The sequence below is a fragment of the Schistocerca americana genome, chromosome 3, assembly GCF_021461395.2.
Source record: "Schistocerca americana isolate TAMUIC-IGC-003095 chromosome 3, iqSchAmer2.1, whole genome shotgun sequence".
NCBI classification, from domain to species: Eukaryota; Metazoa; Arthropoda; class Insecta; order Orthoptera; family Acrididae; genus Schistocerca; species Schistocerca americana.
Window position 1 is genome coordinate 580,955,740 of NC_060121.1, and position 24,023 is coordinate 580,979,762.

Consider the following 24,023-nt stretch of genomic DNA (forward strand, 5'->3'; position numbering starts at 1 on the left):
GACGTAATTCTCTATGTAGCCCACTTATTGTAAGATTTCACTACCCTTCATAGATCTTGTAACTTACGTAGTACGACAGCGGAGTATCTACGTTTACATCTATTTCCGCAGACGACCATAAGACGTTAGGCTCACAGTACTCCTTATACCTAATATTGCAGTCTGTCACTGAAGGAGCTACCGACGACTTTACTTTTCTATTGAGCTCCCGTAACACGAATACGACCCATACTACCCGATCCCGACGTTTTGCAACCACCGACCTAAACACATCCGCACTCATAGCGGTACTGAAGCTCCGAGTTAACACAGTGAACGTAGCTGTGGTTGGAAGATTCCCCCTTGGCACTATCCGTCGCTGTGTACAGCCGTCCTCTGTCCAAATGTACTTTATCTTTGTAAGTAAATGCAGATGCTCTCTCGAAATGCTGCGGTGCCACAAGAACGTTCAATCTATCTCGACATTCTAGCCTGGCACTAAACCTTTCGTCGTCGACCGTGCACATGCGAACTTGTATCGCGTTTTCACACTATTTGTTAATCTTCATTTAGTGAACTAATCACATACCGAATCTCGTTTATTTTTCATGTTTAGTTAAACTAGGACTCATCGGCGAAGGCCTGAAATATTCATCTTCACTGCAGCCGATGTTCTCTTTGACGAAAGAACTACAGACCGATCGCGTAGCGCACCACCTTCAGGTGACTATTTAGATGCAGTAATCATTGGCACCGCATTATGATGGCTGCGGAAGGGAAATATTACATCTATGGTGACTTAGAAAACTTTGTATATAGAGCCAGAAACTAGAAAACAATTGCTACAGTCTATTGACGAAAGAATAAGGAACGTTCGTCGCCTGGTTAATTCCGCCTGTGTTTCCCCTGTCTCAGGTATGGTGATGAGCCTTTCGCGCACTATATCTGGCAAATATTATGCTAACACCAGGCATCCTTTACCTCTAATCCGACACACTGACATCCATCTATCGAGATACACTTAGATTGTACAAGTGGGATATTGCTCAACTTGTGTCCCTTATGTCATTTCTGAAACACTACTGATGTAATTTTTTTTTTTTGCATCATCACTGTTCTGACTGATTGCATGCAACCTACGTCCTCGGTTATTTGCTGGAAGCATTGCAATCTTTGTCGCCCTGTAGAGTATTTTCCCTTCTACACCTCCCTCTCGTTCCATGGAAGATATTCATTGCTCTTTTAACAGACGTCCAATAACATGTCCCTTCGTCTTGTCTGTGTCTTCCATATATTCCTTTCCTCGTCGATTCTGCGAAGAAACTCCTCAATGCTTACCTTATCGTTCCAGCTAATTTTCCACAGTCTTCTGTTGCGCCAGGTCTCAAATGCGTCAGTTGTCTTCTGTTAAGGTTTTCCCGCAGTCCATGTTTCACTACCATAGAATACTGTGGACCAAACCAATATTCTTAGAAATATCTTCCTCAAATTAAGGCCTATGTATGATACTAGTGGATTTCTGTTGGCCAGGAATGTCCTTTTTGCCGGTACTGGTCTGCTTCTTACGTCATCCTTGCTCCATCTATGATGAGTTATTCCGCTGCCTAATTATCGAAATTCCTTACCTTCGTCTACTTCGTGACGTTCAATTCTTTCTCACTATGATCATTTCCGTTACTTCTCATTACTTTTACCTTTTTTTATTTAATCTCAAACCATTTTCTGTACTCATTAGGCCGTTTATTCCATTCAACAGATCCTGTAATTTTTCACTCTTGTAATAGAAAATCGAAATTTCCTTCAGCTACTACCTATGTGCCAGAGAATTCCTGTCCTCACGAATTTTTGATAGTTGTTGGAAACCGGCGTGCTTTAACCAACAAATATTAAACATTTTTGTTTTCCTCCGCTTTCAGTGTGTAACGCCAGTGTTACGTATCCGTGCTCCGCTTAAAGTGCATATTTAAAGGGTGAGCATGTAAGATATCTCTTGACGCTACGAGTGGAACCGTTATAAGGGCTACGAATATATCCGTTCAGAAAGAAGTGCACTGTTGAAGAATAGAATGGTACGTGCTGTGGATAAATAATGGAATTATGTAGTTTCTAGATAATTAATTTCGATGGGTAAATAGCAAACACTTGCTATTGTGATTTTAAAATAATGTATATATGCTGTACCACGATTTTATGATTTCCCGGAGGTATTCCTCAGTGTTGGGTTATAGAAATATTTAGTCCATGGCGAGAGAATCTCTGTTCGAAGAATACATATCGTATACTCAGAACAAATAGACAGATGACCTGATACTGGCCAAGAAGAGCAGAGTCATGAGTAAAGTCGTCTTACATGTCTGCGTGGTATGTTTCAGAGACTGGGGTGCAAAAACAGCCCGTGAATCATTAAAAATAATGTAGGAAACACCCTAAAAACCATACGATGGTGGCCATGTTTTCAGCTGTTCACGATATTGCACATGATACAGTATTTAAACGAATAATAGCGAAGATATCTGCTATTGCTCGTAATTTATCGGTAGCCCTTTTCATCTGCCTCTTCACGAATTTTGTGCTTTCAGAAGCGTGGGTGGAGTTATGTTTACTAACATTCTGTCTATGTCCATCACTGCTACCTCAAGTACCGTAAACGCCAGCACTACATCTACATCTACATCTACATTGATACTCCGCAAGCCACCCAACGGTGTGTGGCGGAGGGCACTTTACGTGCCACTGTCATTACCTCCCTTTCCTGTTCCAGTCGCGTATGGTTCGCGGGAAGAACGACTGTCTGAAAGCCTCCGTGAGCGCTCTGATCTCTCTAATTTTACATTCGTGATCTCCTCGGGATGTATAAGTAGGGGGAAGCAATATATTCGATACCTCATCCAGAAACGCACCCTCTCGAAACCTGGCGAGCAAGCTACACCGCGATGCAGAGCGCCTCTCTTGCAGAGTCTGCCACTTGAGTTTATTAAACATCTCCGTAACGCTATCACGGTTACCAAATAACCCGGTGACGAAACGCGCCGCTCTTCTTTGGATCTTCTCTATCTCCTCCGTCAACCCGACCTGGTACGGATCCCACACTGATGAGCAATACTCAAGTATAGGTCGAACGAGTGTTTTGTAAGCCACCTCCTTTGTTGATGGACTACATTTTCTAAGCACTCTCCCAATGAATCTCAACCTGGTACCCGCCTTACCAACAATTAATTTTATATGATCATTCCACTTCAAATCGTTCCGTACGCATACTCCCAGATATTTTACAGAAGTAACTGCTACCAGTGTTTGTTCCGCTATCATATAATCATACAATAAAGGATCCTTCTTTCTATGTATTCGCAATACATTACATTTGTCTATGTTAAGGGTCAGTTGCCACTCCCTGCACCAAGTGCCTATCCGCTGCAGATCTTCCTGTATTTCGCTACAATTTTCTAATGCAGCAACTTTTCTGTATACTACAGCATCATCCGCGAAAAGCCGCATGGAACTTCCGACACTATCTACTAAGTCATTTATATATATTGTGAAAAGCAATGGTCCCATAACACTCCCCTGTGGCACGCCAGAGGTTACTTTAACGTCTGTAGACGTCTCTCCATTGATAACAACATGCTGTGTTCTGTTTGCTAAAATCTCTTCAATCCAGCCACACAGCTGGTCTGATATTCCGTAGGCTCTTATTTTGTTTATCAGGCGACAGTGCGGAACTGTATCGAACGCCTTCCGGAAGTCAAGAAAAATAGCATCTACCTGGGAGCCTGTATCTAATATTTTCTGGGTCTCATGAACAAATAAGGCAAGTTGGGTCTCACACGATCGCTGTTTCCGGAATCCATGTTGATTTCTACATAGTAGATTCTGGGTTTCCAGAAATGACATGATACGCGAGCAAAAAACATGTTCTAAAATTCTACAAGAGATCGACGTAAGAGATATAGGTCTATAGTTTTGCGCATCTGCTCGACGACCCTTCTTGAAGACTGGGACTATCTGTGCTCTTTTCCAATCATTTGGAACCCTCCGTTCCTCTAGAGACTTGCGGTACACGGCTGTTAGAAGGGGGGCAAGTTCTTTCGCGTACTCTGTGTAGAATCGAATTGGTATCCAATCAGGTCCAGTGGACTTCCCTCTATTGAGTGATTCCAGTTGCTTTTCTATTCCTTGGACACTTATTTCGATGTCAGCCATTTTTTCGTTTGTGCGAGGATTTAGAGAAGGAACTGCAGTGCGGTCTTCCTCTGTGAAACAGCTTTGGAAAAAGGTGTTTAGTATTTCAGCTTTACGCGTGTCATCCTCTGTTTCAATGCCATCATCATCCCGTAGTGTCTGGATATGCTGTTTCGAGCCACTTACTGATTTAACGTAAGACCAGAACTTCCTAGGATTTTCTGTCAAGTCGGTACATAGAATTTTACTTTCGAATTCAATGAACGCTTCACGCATAGCCGTCCTTACGCTAACTTTGACATCGTTTAGCTTCTGTTTGTCTGAGAGGTTTTGGCTGCGTTTAAACTTGGAGTGGAGCTCTCTTTGCTTTCGCAGTAGTTTCCTAACTTTGTTGTTGTACCACGGTGGGTTTTTCCCGTCCCTCACAGTTTTACTCGGCACGTGCCTGTCTAAAACGCATTTTACTGTGAAACAAAACCCGGCCTCTGCTGTTGAGTGACGTATTGACGCCTTCTGGCCTTGGGAGGCACTCCGTCACGCAGCATCTGCTGTCACTCGGTCGCACCACTGCTGCGAAACGTCAGCCTGTGTCCGACTGTTCTATCTTACTACTAGAAGTGTCACTCATCTATGTTTCATTGCAAAGCTACGAGAAATATCAGTTACAAGTCACACGTCTCAAACGCTCCTATTCTGTTAATTTGGATTTATCTTATTTTCGTTCGGCTTCGACTACTTGTAGCAATTCTGCCGACTACTTGGTTTCCCTCCTAGACGTGCAACGCGCCATGCATAAGTTCATTAATCACACAATAAAATGAAACACCTGTAGCCATCATTTTGATGTTATTTTACTACAGTGCAACCAGTGTGACTCAGTACACCTTCTTCAGGCCTTAACTGACGTTAAGGTGTACTCCAAACTTATTCACGATCCCATCAGTGACCAAATCCATAAACTGATTTCTGTAGGATACCGTAAGAGATACTGTGTTGCAGCCCTTTGCTTACAAAGGACACTTTTGACTTCAAACGCCCGGAACCGCACAAAACCACGCTTACAATAACACTAGATCATTTAAAACAACGTAACAAGGTATCAGTATCATAGGATGGAAATTATGCGTAATTCAATGGCGTCTCTGTATCATTACGTTTTAAATCTCAACAGTGCCAGAATACATCTACTTAAACTAATTATAATAGCGCAAAATTCTCATACTGTACATACATGATAGTAGTTACATTAATCCTCATAGTGCAGATGTGAGATTTCGATGAAGTAATTAAAACCAAATGCAAGAGAACAATGTGCACACCTCACTAGAGCCACGTTTTTACATTAAATATCATTTTCACATTCAGCAGTCCAATATGAAAAGCCACACTAATTATATTTTTAAACGATGATATGGGTATATCACTCTCCTAACCTGCCTTTCGCCGAGCATACTGCCGCATAGGAGTACACTTTGATGCAGAAAATGGACTGAAATTTGATGATAAAATAACGATCATGTATCTTCACTTGTGGTTAGGCACATTGTAGTCTCACAAAATTAGCAATCATCATGATATACTAAAGCTTATATTTTTGAAACTCATATTTCTGAAAGAAGTAAACCTCAACGGTATTGCAATATTTGGTTGTTTTCGGTGGCAATATCTTAAGCATAACATCTTGGTTTGGAAAAGTTGCATGAGTATGAACCGATCAGGAGTCAAACAGAAACAGGCTCTTTTCATTCGTTATATGTTCCCTAAGGATTGAAGATAGAAAACGTTTCATGTGTTCTTTAATAATTTTCTCATTTTTGCTTGCCTCTAATAAATGTTTCGTGGGCATATTGTTTTAAATTGCTTCGAAATATTTGGGCCGAAAGTAGCTTGTGCCTCTTGAAAACAGATGTACAGCTTGTTTGTTAGCTTGCCTCTCATTGACAAACCCACATCAATTGCGTAGCTGTGTGTAGAGCTGCTTACAGACGGCAACACACTAGCTGCAGTTTTCTCTCCTCTGTGAGATAGTACAGATGCTGAAGACCTTTCATACTAGAGCTTACGCTCGCCACTGTTCCACACGTTTTCTTTCTCTCCACAATGCATCTGCAGATGCCAACAGATAATTGGAGATCCATACGACCTTTCTCTATTAAACTGCAATATTACGTACTGTTTTGTAGTTTCTAATTGCGACAGTCTGTTTCCTTTGAAGTGAACATCTACTCGCCTACACAAGCTACAATTAATCTGCAACTTGATTTAATTTTAATGCACTTTACCACCTAATTAGTTCGCTATAGGAGTTGACCCCACGACTCTATAGTCTTAATAAACGTTCTCTGTACGCTGCCATCAGTATCTTCTAATGCACTAGGCCTCGACTGTTTAGGTGGAGATAGTTCGTACTCTGGCTGTACTGCTCCTGCTGCTCTGGAGATGAACTTGGTGCAGTGCTTGAACAGTCACCAGCAGGTTCAGGTTCTCACTGTTCTTGAAAATCAGTAGATCTATCCTGCACAACGTCATGTATTTCTGTGTCATCCCCAGTATATTCCTGAATTACTATGTTACGTAATATATCCACAAAATCTCTGTCTTCGACCTCGCGTTCATATCCATATTCAGCACGTCGCAACTTTGTCCCTAATATTTGGACTACATTCGTAGGATTAATTCTCTTCAAGATATCACTATTCACAGTTTACGCAGTAAACTGTATGCGAACATTCCTAGAGACTGCAGCCATTCATGGAATTCGAGCACTTGTTAGTGCAGCTGCAACATGCCACCGTCTGATGGAATGGAAAGGACACAGACCACGGTTGGTTGTACGATCGACGACTGGTCTAACGATTATTTTTTGCGATTTCGTGTGTTCGAGGTCAAAAATGTCGCTTGTGAGACGAGACGGTGAAAGTAGTCGACAAAGAGCAGACGTCGCTGGTGTTATTCTGATCTGAGTGGCTTAGTAAGCGTAATAGAAGTTTTGTCTTTCATGAATGGGATGTAAAACATTGCGTCGGAAGGGTCTTTGGAAACTGTGAACACACATTTGACATTACTTATAGGTTTATATGTGACCAGGTAACTTACGCCATACCATTGTGTCTATATCTTCACTGTGACGGTAAGCTGAACTAGGCTAACAATCGTGAAAAATATTTCCAGTGGTGTATAGATGTTTGCTGATGGCCGTTTGTTCTTGAAAGCATTTTTATGAAGTGATGAAGTTAAGAATTCTATGTTTGTGTGGTATCGGAGCAGTGTGAGATTTGACAGTGACATGTTGCTTCCCCATCCACCATCACTTCTAAAAATGATCTTTTATAGAACCTAAGGTGAGGACATGCATAACTCACTTTGTATCAGGTTATAAATTATGAAGCTCTAATTTTGCAATTTATTGACGTAACTCACATCTAAGCCCAACGTTTTGTTCGAGGGTTAAGTAATTTCTGATCAAGCAGAGCTTCGTATCAGAATTCAGGGTTGTGAGCGGCGGGAGCAGCCGTGTTTGGCCATTGTCTCGTAACGTGAGATTCGGCAGTGTGGAACTATTGAATGCTCCTAGTTGGCAGAAGCTTGGGCCTTGAGGGGGAGGGGGGAGGGAGGGGGGGTGGTGGTGGAAATAAGCATCTCAAATGTTCTACGTGGTTGACGGCGGAACATTTTCGTCAAAATTAAAATGTAGACGCTGTTAGAAGACAGAGGCACCCTTCCACAACAGTAGCAAAGTTTTCTATCTGTTCCTCTAGGGACGTTACGGAGCAGCAAGATCCATCCTAACGTGCTCGAAACAATTGCTCTGAGCGAGTATAAGCGTTAGTCCTGAAGCATCCCCAAGACTCTTGTGGTTCCCTTTTTAGGTACACGTCGACGTCTGCTCGTAGATACGTATCGTCGGTAGGTTTTCCGGCTTTACTTCCCGACGTGACAGCGAAGACTCTCCGATGAGGTGTGGGCCTTGTGTTGTACTATTACAGCGAGTCTTGTAAATATCGCTTTTATTTAGTAATTTCCCTGCTAAAACTCTCCCCAGTTATGATTAAGCCAGCCTTCGCCACTTTTCGGAGGGAGTTTCTCGCCTTTGTAGACATAGAGAAAGCTTTTGATAACTTTGTCTCGAATACTCTCTTTGAAATGCTGAAGGTAGCAGAGGTAAGATACGGAGAGCGGGCAGCTATGAGAGCCGTGGGGCATGAAAGGGAAGCAGTGGTTGAGAAGGGAGCGAAACAGTGTTGTAGCCTAGCCCGGATGTTAATCAATCTGTACATTGAACAAGACAGTAAAGAAAACCAAAGAAAAATTTGGAGCAGGAGCTAAGGCTCAAGGAGAAGGAATAAAAACTTCAAGGTGTGCGGATGACATTGTAATTCTCTCAGAGACGGTAAAAGACTTGGGAGAGCAGTCGGTAGGAATAGACAGCGTCTTGAAAAGCGGATATATAATGAACATGAACAAATACAAAACAAAGACAATGGAATGCAGTCTATTTAAATCAGGCGACGATGAGGGAATTAGATCAGAAGAGGCCACACTTAAAGTAGTGTATGAGTTTTGGTTTTTTGGCAGGAAAAAACTGATAGCGGCCGAAGTAGAGAGGATGTAAAATGTAGACTGGAAATGAGAAATTTGCTAACATCGAATATGATTATAAGTGTCAGGAAGTGTTTCCTGAAAGTATTTCTATGGAGTGAAGCCATGTGTGTAAGTGAAACATTGACGAGGAACAGTTTAAACAAAAAAGGAATAAAGCCTTAGAAATGTAGTGCCACAGAAAAATGCTGAAGATTAGATGGATAGATAACACAACTAATGAGGATAAACAGATTGAAAATAACAGCTAAGTTGTAATGTGCTTTCTACTTTTGAATGCTTAAACCACCACCGGTTTTGGGCTGTTATAAGCTCATCATCAGCTGTGATAACTCTGTGCTGTGACCCCGAGTGCAGCGATGGATGAACATAGCATATGGTGTACCGCCAGCGAGCAGAGAGTACTTTCATGCTCAGTTGCAGATGATCCTCCAGCAGGACTGTTTTTAGTAAGGAGGGTCTGAATAGAATTGGGGACGAAAGATATTTGTGGAACAAACTGACTAGGAGAAGGGATAGGTTGATAGGGATAGGGCACATTCTGAGACATGATGGGATTATCAGATTATTACTGGAGGGAAATGTGGGCGAAGGGGGGTTGTAAAAATCGTAGTAAGACCAAGAGATGAATAAAGCAAGCAGATTCAGTTCAGAAATATGTAGGCTGCAGTAGTTATTCGGAAATGAAGAGGTTTGCTGAGAACAGAGTAGTTACGAAGAACTGCCTGAAACCGGTCTTAGAACTGCAGACCACAACGACAACAACAACAACAACAACTACAACAACATATTCATTTTGTTGTGATAGATAACTGCGGATATCCTTCTGGACGTGTTTGAGTGGGGAGATTTAATAGTAGTGGTAAATATTTTGCTGAATGGTACTTCTCAGTATTGTAGATCCTGTTTTTTTTCGTGTATAAACTTCCACTATCAGCGTATTTTGTGCAGGTGTCCTCGAGATTGTATATGTTTAAGATGACGGGTTAAATTATCTCCCAGTGGGGTCATAAGATGGTAATGATCCGGCTGGGAAGACGATGATTCGCAATTATTGCCTTCCTTAAATGCTGGATGAATTCTGGTGTGATGAACATCCGTATATTTGATCTGAGTATGTATTGAAGTTTACCAACGTAATTGTAGGACATGGGGTTTCAAAAATATATTCTATTTTTACTACATGCGCCGTCCGCCCCCGGTAGCTGCGTGTCAGCGCGACAGACTGTCAATCCTAAGGGCCCGGGTTCGATTCCCGGCTGGGTCGGAGATTTTCTTCGCTCAGGGACTGGGTGTTGTGTTGTCCTAATCATCATCATTTCATCCGCATCGACGCAAGTCGCTGAAGTGGCGTCAAATCGAAAGACTTGCACCAGGCGAGCGGTCTACCCCACGGGAAGCCCTCGTCACACTAGATGCGCCAGTTACTATTGGCCACCCAACCCTTTCCGACGCCCATCAGTTCATTCAAAGTTCGTGCATCTACCGAGCAGGAGTACAACTTCCGAACTTAGTAGATAAGGCTGGCGAATTTTCAGACTGTAGCATGACTGTTGTGGAGCGGCTGGTAAGCGTAATATTTGCGTAGGCTGGGACTCAATCAGTCGCCACTGTGGCGAGTTTTTGGGGATAGAGACGTTGCGTATCTTCTGATTTTAACCTAGCTCGATCGATGCAGCATTTCGGATAGATTTAGTGTTCCAGTATCCTGGCATTTACTGTGTCTGTTGGAAAGAGCAAATTCTGAATTTTGCCTGGTTCCCACTAGGTAGCAACAGTGTGCGCCCACTTCAGTTCTAGTAAAAATGGTATCGGCACGACAGAAAGCATTTTGTGTTCTATGTTTTGGGGGACAGTAATAACTGTTCAGAGTGACTTTCGTACTGGGTATGGTGTGGATCCTCCTACAGCACAGAGCATCAGACGATGGCATGAACAATTCCGAGAAACAGGTTGACTGTGTAAAGGCAAATCGCTGGGCAGTGTACGAGTGTCTGACGCAGACGTCCAACGCATCGGCCATAGTTTCACAAGGAGTCCGCAGAAATCCATGAGCCGTGCAGCTCGACAGCTCATGATGCCCCCTGATGTCCGTCTGACGTGTGTTGTGTCGACGGTTACACATGAAAAGATACCAAATTCAGCTACTGCAAGCTCTTGCTGAAGGTGACAGATAATAACGTGTGGAGTTCTGTAATTTCGTTCTTGGCAAGATGGAGGATGATAGTTTTCTTCCACGTTTAGTGTTTAGTGACTAGGCTTTTTTTCATTTAAATAGAAAGGTGAACCGTCATAATATGATAATATGGGATACGGAAGAACAACATTAAGCTGTACAACATAAGACGGACTCTCCCAAATTTAATGTGTTTTATACAGTTTCACGGGAAAAGATGTGTAGTCCATTTTTCTTTGCCGAGAACACTGCTACAGAATGCACTTATCTCGATATGCTTGGGAACCTTCTTTTCCCACCGTCGGAGACAGATTAGAACGACTACATTTAACAACAGGATGGGGCACCGCCACATTGGCATCTGGAAGTGCAGGAATTCTTAGATTAAAGGATTACTGAACGATGGATCAGTCGTAGTGGACCAAATATGCAGTCTTACATTACTGGCCTCCAAGGTCAATGGACGTGACCATATGTTATTATTTATTGCGGGGGTTTATAAAAGACTCTGTTTATGAGCCTCCATTACCAACAACAATGAATCAACCGCGACATCGCAGAACAGTAGTTTTGGAAGCTGTAACTCAGGACATGCTCGCAGCGCTATGGGAACAATTTGATTACCACATTGACATATGCCATGCGTCTCAGGGGTGGGGGGCATATTGAACGCGTATGAAAAGGCATGAAAAAAATACCTTTTGAATTTTCCGTTCATCAAAAAACAAAATTCATTGCATATGTTGATTAATTATTCATAGGTTAACTAATATTTTCCCAGGGCTGTTATTTATCTTAAAGCAAAGAGATTTACCACCAGGCCTAGAAGAGCATCAAATGAGAAAATCTAGAAATTTGTGGTAAGATCTTATGGGACCAAACTGCTAAGGTCATCGGTCCCTAAGCCTACACACTACGTAATCTAACATGAACTAACTTACGCTAAGGACAACACACACACTCATGCCCGAGGGAGGACCCGAATCTGCGACGCGGGCTTGATCCATAATGATAGTACGATACAGTATGACATCCTCAGAAAATAATAAATATATTATATCAACAATAATCAATTGCAGTAATCTCATGTACCAAAAACTAACAAAACAATATCTACCAATATAAAGACAGGGGCATGCATATGTAAATTAAAATGAAACGCATTTTGGAGACTAACCAAGCAGGTGGTTAATGGCATTCGACCCCGCTTAACAATTATAACAGCGAGCTTCAGTGCAGAAAGGGACAAGGCCAAAACATTACATTATTTTAAAACAATAAACTGGTAGCGAGGATCGCAGGAATTCTTTTAATTTCGTGATTACCGGTTTCGGCGAAACTACAGCCGCCATCATCGGATCCTAGGACACATACAGGTTACAACATCATGGCAAACGATGGTGATATTAACAGTTGCCTATAACGTGCAGGCCTTACAAAATTGTCCTAAGTAACACATAGGCGTCCAAGAGAGCTACAGCTTGCGCTTGTATGTGATGGAGACACTTAACATTTATAATGTCATCACTCTTGGATGTCTATGTGCTACTTACCACAATTTTGTAAGGCCTGCGTGTTATAAGCAGCTATTAATATCACCACTGATTGCCTTCATGCTGTAACCTGTGTGTGTCCTATGATCCAATGATGGAGGCTTTAGTTTCGCCAAAACGGTTATCATGGAATAGAAGAAATTCCTGTGATCTTGGCTACCAGTTTAGTGTTTTACAAGCATCTATATCGCTCCCACACGAGCTCAATGTGCTCCCTACACAATACTTTATTCCTTTTAACGTAAATACCGCCGGGAAAAACGGTAAGTGACTGGACGACTTTAACAGAGCTAGGTGGCGACCCAGCAACAAAAATAAAATTCTCCTCCAATGAGACGGCGTTTGGCTGAAGTCACACTGGGCGATGCACAGTGGGGAGATCCACAGTATATAAAGACATTTTGAGAACTAAAATATCTAGAAGTCTCCCTCATCCCACAGAAGATTGCACAAGTGTGTGGGAAATAGGGAGCGCATTGAGAGCTTTGCATCTGCAAAGTGTGGAAAATATGCTTCACATATCCTGGTGACAGATAGCAAAGAGGTAGTTAATTATTCCTGGAGGAATTTTTGCAGGCAAAAAACTGTGCATGTCGCTCTAACCCTTAGCAAGTGTGCAATAGCAATTACTTCGACTAATGAAAAACTAACGTTCTACAGAACGCAGGAAAGTTTATACTGAGTAAATTCAGTCAAGGCCAGAGTATGGAATTAGTGTTTCAGACCCAGTATGGAGACAACGATGTTGCAGATTCCAATTGGTACAGTACCATAGCACATTAGGCCACATTAAATGTTGAGTCGAGATTTTACTCACTCCAACGTGTGTATGCTTTAACCATTGAATATAAACAGCTAGGATACTAACCTACCCTCACATTGAGTACATGAGAGTATTTCATTGGTTTCAAAAGTAAAACTATACTCCACCAACTCAGTGCATTGACCAGCTATGCCATCATAAACAGAAGTTAGCTAAAGAAGATTTTTAACCATTTTTGCTTGTGATAGGAATTTTCATATGTAGAGATAACCAATTTAATAATCGCGCAATTCAATATGTCCAGGAATTAAATATTTTGTTACTGAGTGTTGGAAGTAACTCAACATGATTTTTGTGTATCACTTGACCCCTGAAAGCATAGTTGATAAATTATATGTTGAATGAAAAAGGGAATAGCTGTTTTGTCTTTCTAGAGTAGATCCAGAACTTTCATTTTTATTAATTCATGCATTATAGTTACGTGACAGCAACGTTTGTAATTGCACCTAATAGCAGCTACATTACAGGTGCAGGTTCATATTTATCTAGATTGTCTGTTTAACACCCTGGGCTTGAGAAGACAGTTCAAATGTATTGTCCATTTCCGCGCCTCAGGAATGGCGACGCTAGCCAGAATTCGAATTTACAGCATTCTGATGGATTGAGGGTTTGCTTTTGATAGGTACAGATCACATAATCCTCCAACAATAATCTGATGCAAACTGGAGAAAAAAATGTAAACGTAGATGTGACTCAACTGTGCAGTAAGTGTAGATGGAATTTTATTCATATGTTTCTTATTTGCTGACGCTAAACGTCTGTGAATTGTGTTGAATTCTGACTCAACTCCAGTAACAAGAGGGCTGTATAAAAGACGGGGAAATGGGTTCAAATATTTAATATACGACCGTGGATGATATTTAAGAGTGTAATCAAGTCATATGATCAGATTAATGCGTAGTCGTGTTCAGAACATTCACGAACAGCAGCGCTTAGTGGAAAGCTCAAAAATGGCAGAAAATAATAGATTAAGACAAATAGAAGTCATGGAAGATCTTGACAGGCTCTAGTAGGACTAGCAACAGGTAGATCAGCTTGAACAACACGAGACGGATTCCGTAGCAATACCGAATGGGACTAAAATGCAACACATGATGTTCGACATAGTCCATACAATTGACATGGGATCGGCGTTGCTAATGAATCAGACGCTGAGTCTGTAGATAGTAATTTTCAGCACATTGAACCAAACATAATCGCACTGAATCAGGCAGGTTTGCAATTGCATGAAAGAACAAGTGTTAGTCACCTACACTATGTTCGGGAGTGAAGGAAACGGTACACGAAAAACGAGATGAGGAACGGTTACATGAAATGGCAACAGGTGAAAATGGTGTAGATGAAAACGCTAACATATTTGGATTGTTGCAGCGTTTATTACAACAATCTCACAAACAAGAGAAGCCAATAGGAGGGCGCATAATACAAGCGCAAAAAGAATGGAATGGGCGCATAACACTGGGGTTCAAAGAAACTAGCAAGGAAATACAAACAAAGCAGAAAAAAAACGCGTGATAATATTCAGGACCAATTAAATAAAATGTTTACTGAAGCTAAGGAAGTGCAAATAACACTTTCAATGCGCGTTACAGGCCACAAACAATTGAGTACAGACATTGACACTGTCCAAACAGACATGGTTACGTTGCGTTAAATTAAACAAAAGGTGTCAAAAGGATTAAACAACAGGTCGAAGCTTTTGCCATCAAAGCGACGACAGAAGCTAAACATGTTACTGCTGAGACGACGTCTCAAGAAAGAACAACAAAAGCAACATCAAAGAAATCCGATGCTAATATTTTAAAAATACAAGAGGAAAACGAACACCAATTTCATCGGCTGAGAGCGGAAGTCTTACGTTCGACTGAGAGTCGAGCTGACGTAGAAAGCGTTGGTAAGGAGTCGCAGACGACGACAGAATGCACTTTAGTGTCGGTAGATAGTACGGGGTCAAAATTGCCAAATCAACTGTTGCCGACAGTGTGACAGAAAAGGTATGCGAAATTACGTGTGACGTAAGACCGAAAGGCACATGTGGACGCCAGTCCGAAACCGGTAACCGTAAAGGGGAAATAAGTCCAAACCAGTGTATGCCAGAACACCACGGTAACGGTAGGGAACAGGGTGGGTTGCGACCACTTGTTCAAGAAAGAATAACAGGTTAGTCGGGAACACAAGAGATTGGTTTTCAGCAACGTTCAATACGACAAGCACAGAGCGTGATATACGCTGATCAAACCATAGAGACGCGTTACGCAACGCCATAACCTGTAGGACGAGTACCGACGGTTTAGGACGCCATCTACTGAGCCAGAATTGGTTACACCTTATGATACAGAGCCGGTATGGGGCGTTATGCACGCATTTTGCGCAGTGAGATCTGCAAGTGATACTACAGCACAAATGTCACAGAATGAAGCAAGTTATACACGTTTGCATAGATTTAATGCAAACCAAGGAGAGAATTCCAATCTTCAAAACCCAGAAGGTACATCACAGAAAGGAGCGAGTGGTTTTGATGATAGCCACTTTCTTACAGTGCGGAAATACGAGCACTATAAGTAAGATGCAAATATTCTCCACCCCCGCACATTGATTGACCAAATTAAGCTGGGAATACCAACACATTGGCGATTGAAACATCAGTTAGATTTCATTTGCGCACATATGGAGGGAAGTGTTGCTGGAACCATGCAGAAACTAGCGATTCGTATGATTCGTTTAGAGCTGCCTTTATAGCTAGATACTGGTCGCCTGCGGCTCGGATGAGATTAAAATTTTGATTATTACAAAATGTCTCATTCGAAAATTTGCGTGAGGAAACAACAGTCAAATTCTTTGAGAATATGGCTAAATGGAACCAATACTTAGATAACCCATATAACGTCGGAGATTTGATTCCAATATGCAAATTGAAACTGCCAATAAAATATCAAAAAGCCATGATAGGAGGTGGGGTCAATCATGTAGAAACTTTCAAAGGTGTTTTGAAAGATGTAGAACTCATGTATGGAAACGACGCTCAAAGACGTCACGATTCTGGACAGAATGATTTTGAAATAACATATAATAGTAAAAAGAATAATAATAATGGTAGACCGGTACTGGGATTGAACTCTGGACGAAATGGGAATAATTGCGGAAATGGGAGTGGTGGGAACACTGGACCATAGCGTAATGGATATGGTTTTAATAGTGGCTGAACAGGCGCAATATAGACGAAAATAGGGATGGAAACTGGAGAACTCGAGATAATCGGCAGACTGATTTAATCAGAGATCGACAGGTCCATGGAGAGAAAGCAGATAGGGAGGTGGTGTGAGAACGCAGCCACAGGCAAATGCCTCTGGTAATTACCGGAGAAATGAACCACAGATGGAGGTTGAATTCCAACCACCAAATCCTGGGAAGCGAGAAGATTGACTGACTTTAGGTATTGCAGGAGTTCAAGCAGATAATACACTTTCTGCAGAAACGGATGACAAGGCGACCACAGCAATAAATCGGTTAAAGGGTGACATACAAGACTCGGAATTGGGAACAGGAGCGACAGAAAGATCATCAAAAGTATCCATACAGATACCACAAATAGGGAGGAAGTCACAACTGAAATGTTGGGACGAGATAGTGTGGATTGACACTGACGATGAGGATAAACTCCCAGCATTACCTAATAATGAACCATTTGATTATGACGAAGTATTAATGTATAAGGTGCATATGTTTGATTGTGAACAGACGAAAAATGATTTTCAGCAGGATAATACAAATCCTACTGTAACTAGTAACGCTACGATTGATCAATACGTTAGAATTCACTGACCAAATATGGCTAATACAGGTCATAGGTACAAGAGGAAAGTACGGACAAGTACACCTGATCAAAAGTTCGACACGCTACAAGACCTAAAAAATTCTAGCACAAAACTTTGGAAGAAAAGCCGAAAGAGTGTGAGTCGTTGTGGATAGCGAGAATCGACAAGAAAAAGTCGATGATGGAGAGGAAAATGACACGACAAATATCACGTCTGGATCGGAAAATGAACCAGATTATAAAGTACAAAAACAGTGTGATAAATCAGATTCGAAGGTATACAATTTTGGCGCATACGAGGATATAGTTCGGCAGTATTTCCGAGACTATGTAATCATCACAAAAGACTTAGAAAACAGCGTCGTAATAAATGACGACACAGCTGAAAATTTGAATCTGCAACTCACAGTGGAAGATAACAAATATGATAACGGTTTGAATCAGGTTGCGAGTACAGACACAATTATTGTAGAATCTGACGAGTCCCCAGAATCAAAGTGTGAAGTACTGTCATATTTAAAGAATACTTGCCAGGCTCTAAAATCCAAATTAAATACGATTACACAGCTGTGTGACGAGGAGACAAACTTAAAGGAAGTAGCAAGGTGTGAAAATGAGGATTTAAAATCTAGATTGGTTACAGTAGAAGCTGATCTAGAATCAGCTAGAGTACAACTGGACGATTTAAAAAACTGAGGTACATCTCCCCAAACTCTTGATGAAGACCATCAAATGTTGATGGAAGGTGACGCAACTATGGCTGGCCATAAACATCCAGTTAAGACAGAACAAACACACATACATGGGTTAAATCACGAAGTAATAGAGGACATATTGATGGAGGAAGTCGAAGACGAGAGTACCGTGGAGATAAGTCCGATACTTCGTGTAACAGTCAAGGATATTGTCGTTAACGCAAAAGTAGATAGTGGTAGTGAGGTAACGGCGACATCAGAGCCGTTATTCAATCGTTGCAATAGTGGCAATGATTTATTACTGTTTAAAGCACGAAAGCTCAAAGTACACGGACCAATTATGGGATGTTCGTCAAACGTCACAAGGCAGACAAGACTTGCATTTGACTGCCAGGGTCATGTAATAGAAACGAATTTTGTCATAGTATCAAAGATGTCAGTTGATATGATTATCGGAGCAGACTTTCTCAACCAACATAAAGCTGTGTTGGATATGACCAGAGGAAGTGTCATGTTAGGAGAAATCCCATTAAAATTCGAGAAAACCTGAGACATGTAGAAATGTGTGGAAATTATACACAGTTACAAATGCAAGTAGATGGAGACATTGCTTGTCAGGATAATCCACGGTATCTAAGGATGAATGAATTAGTGGCTATGGATTTGGGAATACTTGAAAACAATTATACAGAGTTCAAAAAAAAAATGCGAAGTCTATATGGGTTAACAGATCAGCAATGGTTGAAATTATATGGAACATTGCGCAAGCATGCGATTGATTGTATTTGAACCGAAACCTAGAGCAATTAAAAGTCTACAATACAGGTTCGAAGTTGAGGACCATAAGCCTTTTGAGTAGCTCCATATAACACCCCATTGAGTTACCGACGTGCTGTATTCTTGGAGTTGAATAAGATGGAACAAGATGAGGTTATTGAACAGGTATCGTCAAATTATAACAGCCCATTACGTGTGGTGGAAAGGACGATGTAACGATACATTTTGTGTTAGATTCCAGACAAATTAACACAGTGATAGTTCCAGAAACAGATCTGAGCGACTAGAAGATATGCTCTTAAAATTTCAGAATGTAAAAGTGTTCTCATCATTCGTATTACTGGAAAATTGAATTGGCTCCAGAATGCAGGATATTTATTGCATTTACTGCTTGTGGAAGGTGTTATAGGTTTAAAAGACTTCCCTTTTGATTGAAAATTCCGTCCGCAGCTTTTGTTCGAAGTCTAGGAAGTATTATATCTAAAGAGTTGCAGAAGCGATTGACATGTTATGTGGATGACATCCTGATAGCAGAGTCATCGTGGGAGAAACGTAATGAAATTTAGGATGCCTTACTGAAAACACTTAATGGACATGGTAACGATAAACTTGGAAAAATCCAAATTTGGAGCAGAACACACAGACTTCCTAGGACATTTCATATCTGCACAGGGAATAAAATGGAACCCCGAAAAACTAGAGGCAATAACAAATTTCGTAACACCATTTAATAGGATAACGCTCAGAGGCTTTCTAGGACTAGTAACGTTTTTTAAAAGGTTCATCTGTATAGACACTCTAGCTGCGACCCGAGTATGTAGTTTAACTGGTAAAATTACTCGATGGATACTGGATGATACTGCAGAACAAGAATTTCAGAAGTTGGAAAAGGTTTTAGTGGATGCATCGATACTGTCACACCCAGATCCTACGCAAGATTTTTGTATGGCAACAGACAGCGACAAGAGTGGATTAGGTGCAGTAATATTTCAACACTACAAACAAGATGGACAAATAACGGATAAAACCATTTCATGTGCAAATCATGTCTTATCATAAAGCGAGTGGAATTATTCCGTTACAGACTTGGAAGCTTTAGCGATAGTCTGGTGTTTCCTAAAGTTTAATTATTTTCTATTCGGTAGGAAAACTCTTGTATACACAGATGATAAAACACTTGAGTTTTACTCCCAGCGAAGTTGACACATGGTAGGCTAGCAAGGTGGATTTTAATCTTGCATGAGTATGACTTCTATGTAAAACACATGACAGGACGAATAAACACCATAGCAGATTTTCTTTCCCGGTGTCCACAAGTAACACAAAGTTCAGTGGAGATGAAGACCAAATTGGTATATAGTATATGAGAGGAGTTCCTCTTTAATACTACAATAACAGCTTTTTCAAACATTTCAAGCGGACAGAACAAAGATCCAACGGTGTTAAAGGTCAAACATAAGTGGAAAGACAAGAACTGAGTTATCATTCGTCAGAATTATTTGCTGAAGAAAGACGTGCTGTTTTGCGGATTCATTGGATAGGAACTCCTGCAGTGAACACACAGCAATTAGTCATGAAAACATAAATATAAATGGATCACAGATGATACAGAAAACAAATGTAGATATGTTTCAGGTAGTAACATATCTCAAGAGGCAGACAGGAAGTGCCACAAACATGAAAATATTTAAATATAGGTACAATAATACTAATAAATTAAATCGTCAAAGTAGGTCAGAAAAAAAATGAAAACTGATCTCATGAAGTACTAACTAACTAACCTACATATCATCAATCGATACTCATTCACGAAATAAAGTAACCATTATAAAATAAAATAACTTAAGGTGTAAATGATAAATTTCTTTAAAGTACTGGGAAAAACTATTTAAACATTCATTTACTATTCATGTAAATATTCGATGTAAAGTTCATTGTACAATTAGATAAAGAAACTTGTAGGTAGTGGTACGAGGTGAAATAGAGAAGAGATGCAGTGCCCCATCACTGCAATCGTCTGGGGAAGGAATACTAGCTAACAACAGAACAGGAAAGTCGTCAGGAAGCTACAGTCTGAGTGTGAGAGTTTATGCGGTTGCCTAATAGGGCACTGGCGACTAACCAGAGACCAAAGTAAGGAATTTACTGACTCATGCTTCACATTAGTGCGAAGACAAAGCCAGGTGTATTTTGAAGAATATTGTCCCACACCTCACCCCAATGGCGAGAGGATGGGGAAAACGAGCCGCAGCAAGGGGCAAAGGATGGACACCTGCGAGGAATGTGAAGCGACCCAATTAGCAGTGACACAATAGAAGTGACTAATAATAGCAAACCATCGGTAACAGCTCCGTAGTACAACAGCCCAGAAAAGTGAACTCCAAATATTACCCTCAATACCAGATGGAGAAGGTAATAACTGAAAGCAAATATATCACTTCCAAAATTATCTATTCAATCTTGACCATATCTCATAACAAAATTAGTGGTAATCCTTCTGTATAACTTTCACTGAATAACATATCCTATCACTATGCCTGAGAAGTTGCAAGTTCCATGAAAGAAGACACGAAGATGTCGCAAGAAATGAAGAGAACAAAGGGTCCTAAGATGAGGACAGAAGAAAGCAAGTTTTCTTTCTAAATCCTATACCTTAAACCAGTATGGGATTTTTCAGAATCAACTGAAAGCAATATCCAACAAAACTGTGGCAGTTATTTCATTCAAAACATCAAACCAACCAGAGGCGGTCAAATCATCAAACAGAGTATGCATAATGGGGACATCAAACTGGATCAGTTCTTGAGGGGGTACACTCATCGATATTGATGGCAATGAGACCAATAAAGAACAAGGCCACCTATGTCATCATATCATGGCATTGCCTTGGATGAGCAGTATGTTGTCAAAACAATGTAACATAGAACATGTAGTGGCATTCGTAATCGGACTGTCACAACTGTAAATGTCTATAATCTTCATCAACATTGCCCCGAGTCTACAACTGACTAGCAGCATCAACCACCACTGATCAACAGCAGCACTGCAAAGCAACGCCAGCAGAAAGTTGGAAGTGTAAAGTGTGTGAAGAAAGAGAGTGATGCGCATGACAAAGTCAGTGTAATATTTTAAAGAGTACAAAAGATAATCACTTCAGCAAGGAGTTGAGATGCCTGTAAACATTCAGTTGCACCTGTACCACTGACAATTTGTACTTTATGTGTTTCATTTGTATATTATATTTCAATTGTTTAAGTATATTCGTAAATGCACCATGTATTATAATTTGTATTTCATGTGTAAATTTGTAAATGTCCATTCAATCCAAATATGTTAATAAGAATTTGGGTATTGTAGATATTTTGGCAACATATGAGAAATAATGGCAACATATGAGAAATAAGGTGAATGAATAAAGTTTGCGTAATGGAAAATTTTTAAATATTTTAAATATGATGACAATTCCATATTGACATACTAATTTGTGTTGAGAATAGAGATAAGAGAAACAGATGCTTCCTTAACTTCACTCATCTTTCATTATCATCTATATCATGAATGTTTGAGAATTGTGGAATGCCTGAATTTATTGTAAAGAGAGAATCTAAAGGGTGTATGAAACATTTTAGTAGAAGTTAACCACAAGTTCTCAAGAAAAAATGTTGTAAGGTTAGTAAAAAAACTACTATAAACTACTGCAAGGCCAAATAATAATTATCTAAATAGAAATTTCCTTGTGAAGCAATACATGTGAAATTTAAAAAGAATATTAAAGCGACATCATCTAGCATTAGAAAGACCAGTAACTGAAAAATGATTAAAATTAAATGAATTTCTAATTTTGCACTGCAATGAGAAATGCCTCAACCATTGACCACAGCATCACAAAATTAATTCGAAGTGATGGCACATGTAAGGCACCCAGATTTTACAGACCTTACACAAGCTTGATCCATAATGATAGTACAATACAATATGGCATCCTCAGAAAATAATAATTATAATTATGATCTATCAACAAAAGGCAACTGCAGTAATCTCATGTAATGGAAACTAACAAAACAGTTTCTACCAATATAAGGACAGGGGCATGCATAAGTAAATTAAAGTTAAATGCATTTTGAAGATAAACTGAGCAGGTGGATAATGGCATTGGAAAACCCCACTTAACAAGAGAAGGGCGAGCTTCAGTGCAGAAACGGATAAGGTCAGAACATACTTTAATCCCTTTAACATAAGTACGGCTGGGACGAATGGTAAGTGACTGGATGGCTTTAACAGGGCTAGGTGGCGACCCAGCAATAAGAATAAAGTTCACCTCTAATGAGACCGCGATTGGCTGAAGCAATACTGGACGATGCAGACATGACACCGTGGGGAGATCCCCATTATAATAAAGCATTTAGAGAACTAAAATCTCTAGAAATCTCCCCCATCTGATAGCGGACTGCACAAGTATGTGGAAAATAGCGAGGGCATTGAGAGCTTTGCTTCTGCAGAGTGAGGACGATATGCTTCAGATATGATGGGGACAGATAGCAAAGAGGTAGCTAATTATTCCTGCAGGAATTTTTGCAGGCCAAGAAATTGTGCACGTCACTCCAACCCTTAGCGAATGAGAAAAAGTCATTATTTAGTCTAGGGAAAAACTAACATTCTACAGAACGAAGGAAAGTTGATACTGAGTAAATTCAGTCAAGTGCAGAGTACAGAATTAGTGTTTCAGATCCAGCACAGAGAGGACACCATTGCAGATTCCATTTGGTAAAGTACCATCGCACATTAGGCCCCAGTAAATGTTGAGTCGAAATTTTGCGCACTCCAACTTGTCTATGCTTTAACTATTGAATATCAACAGCTAGGATACTAACATACTCTCACATTGGGTACATGAGGGTTTTTCATTGGTTTCAAAAGTAAAATTATGCTCTACCAAATCAGCACATAGACCAGCTTTGCCATCATAGACGTAAGTTAGCTGATTAAGATTTTTAACCATTCTTGCCTGTGATAAGAATTTGCATTTGTAGAGACAACGAATTTAATATCGCCAATTCAGTATGTCTAGGAGTTAAAATCTTGTTATTAAGTGTTGGAAGTAATTGAACATGATAGTTGTGTATCACTTGATCCCTGAAAGCTCAGTTGATAATTAATATATGGAATGAAAAAGGGAATAGCTGTTTTGTCTTTGTACAATAGATCCCAAACTTTCATTTTTATTAATTCATGCATTATAGTTACGTGATGGCTGAATATCTAATTGCACTGAATAGTATCTCCGTTACAGGTGCCGGTTCATATTTTTCTAGAATGTCTGTTTAACACCCTGGGATTGAAAAGACAGTTCATATTGTCTATTTGCAGATGTCACACACTAATCACATTAATTTGGAGTGCTATGATTTTTGTTTCCCTGTTGATCACC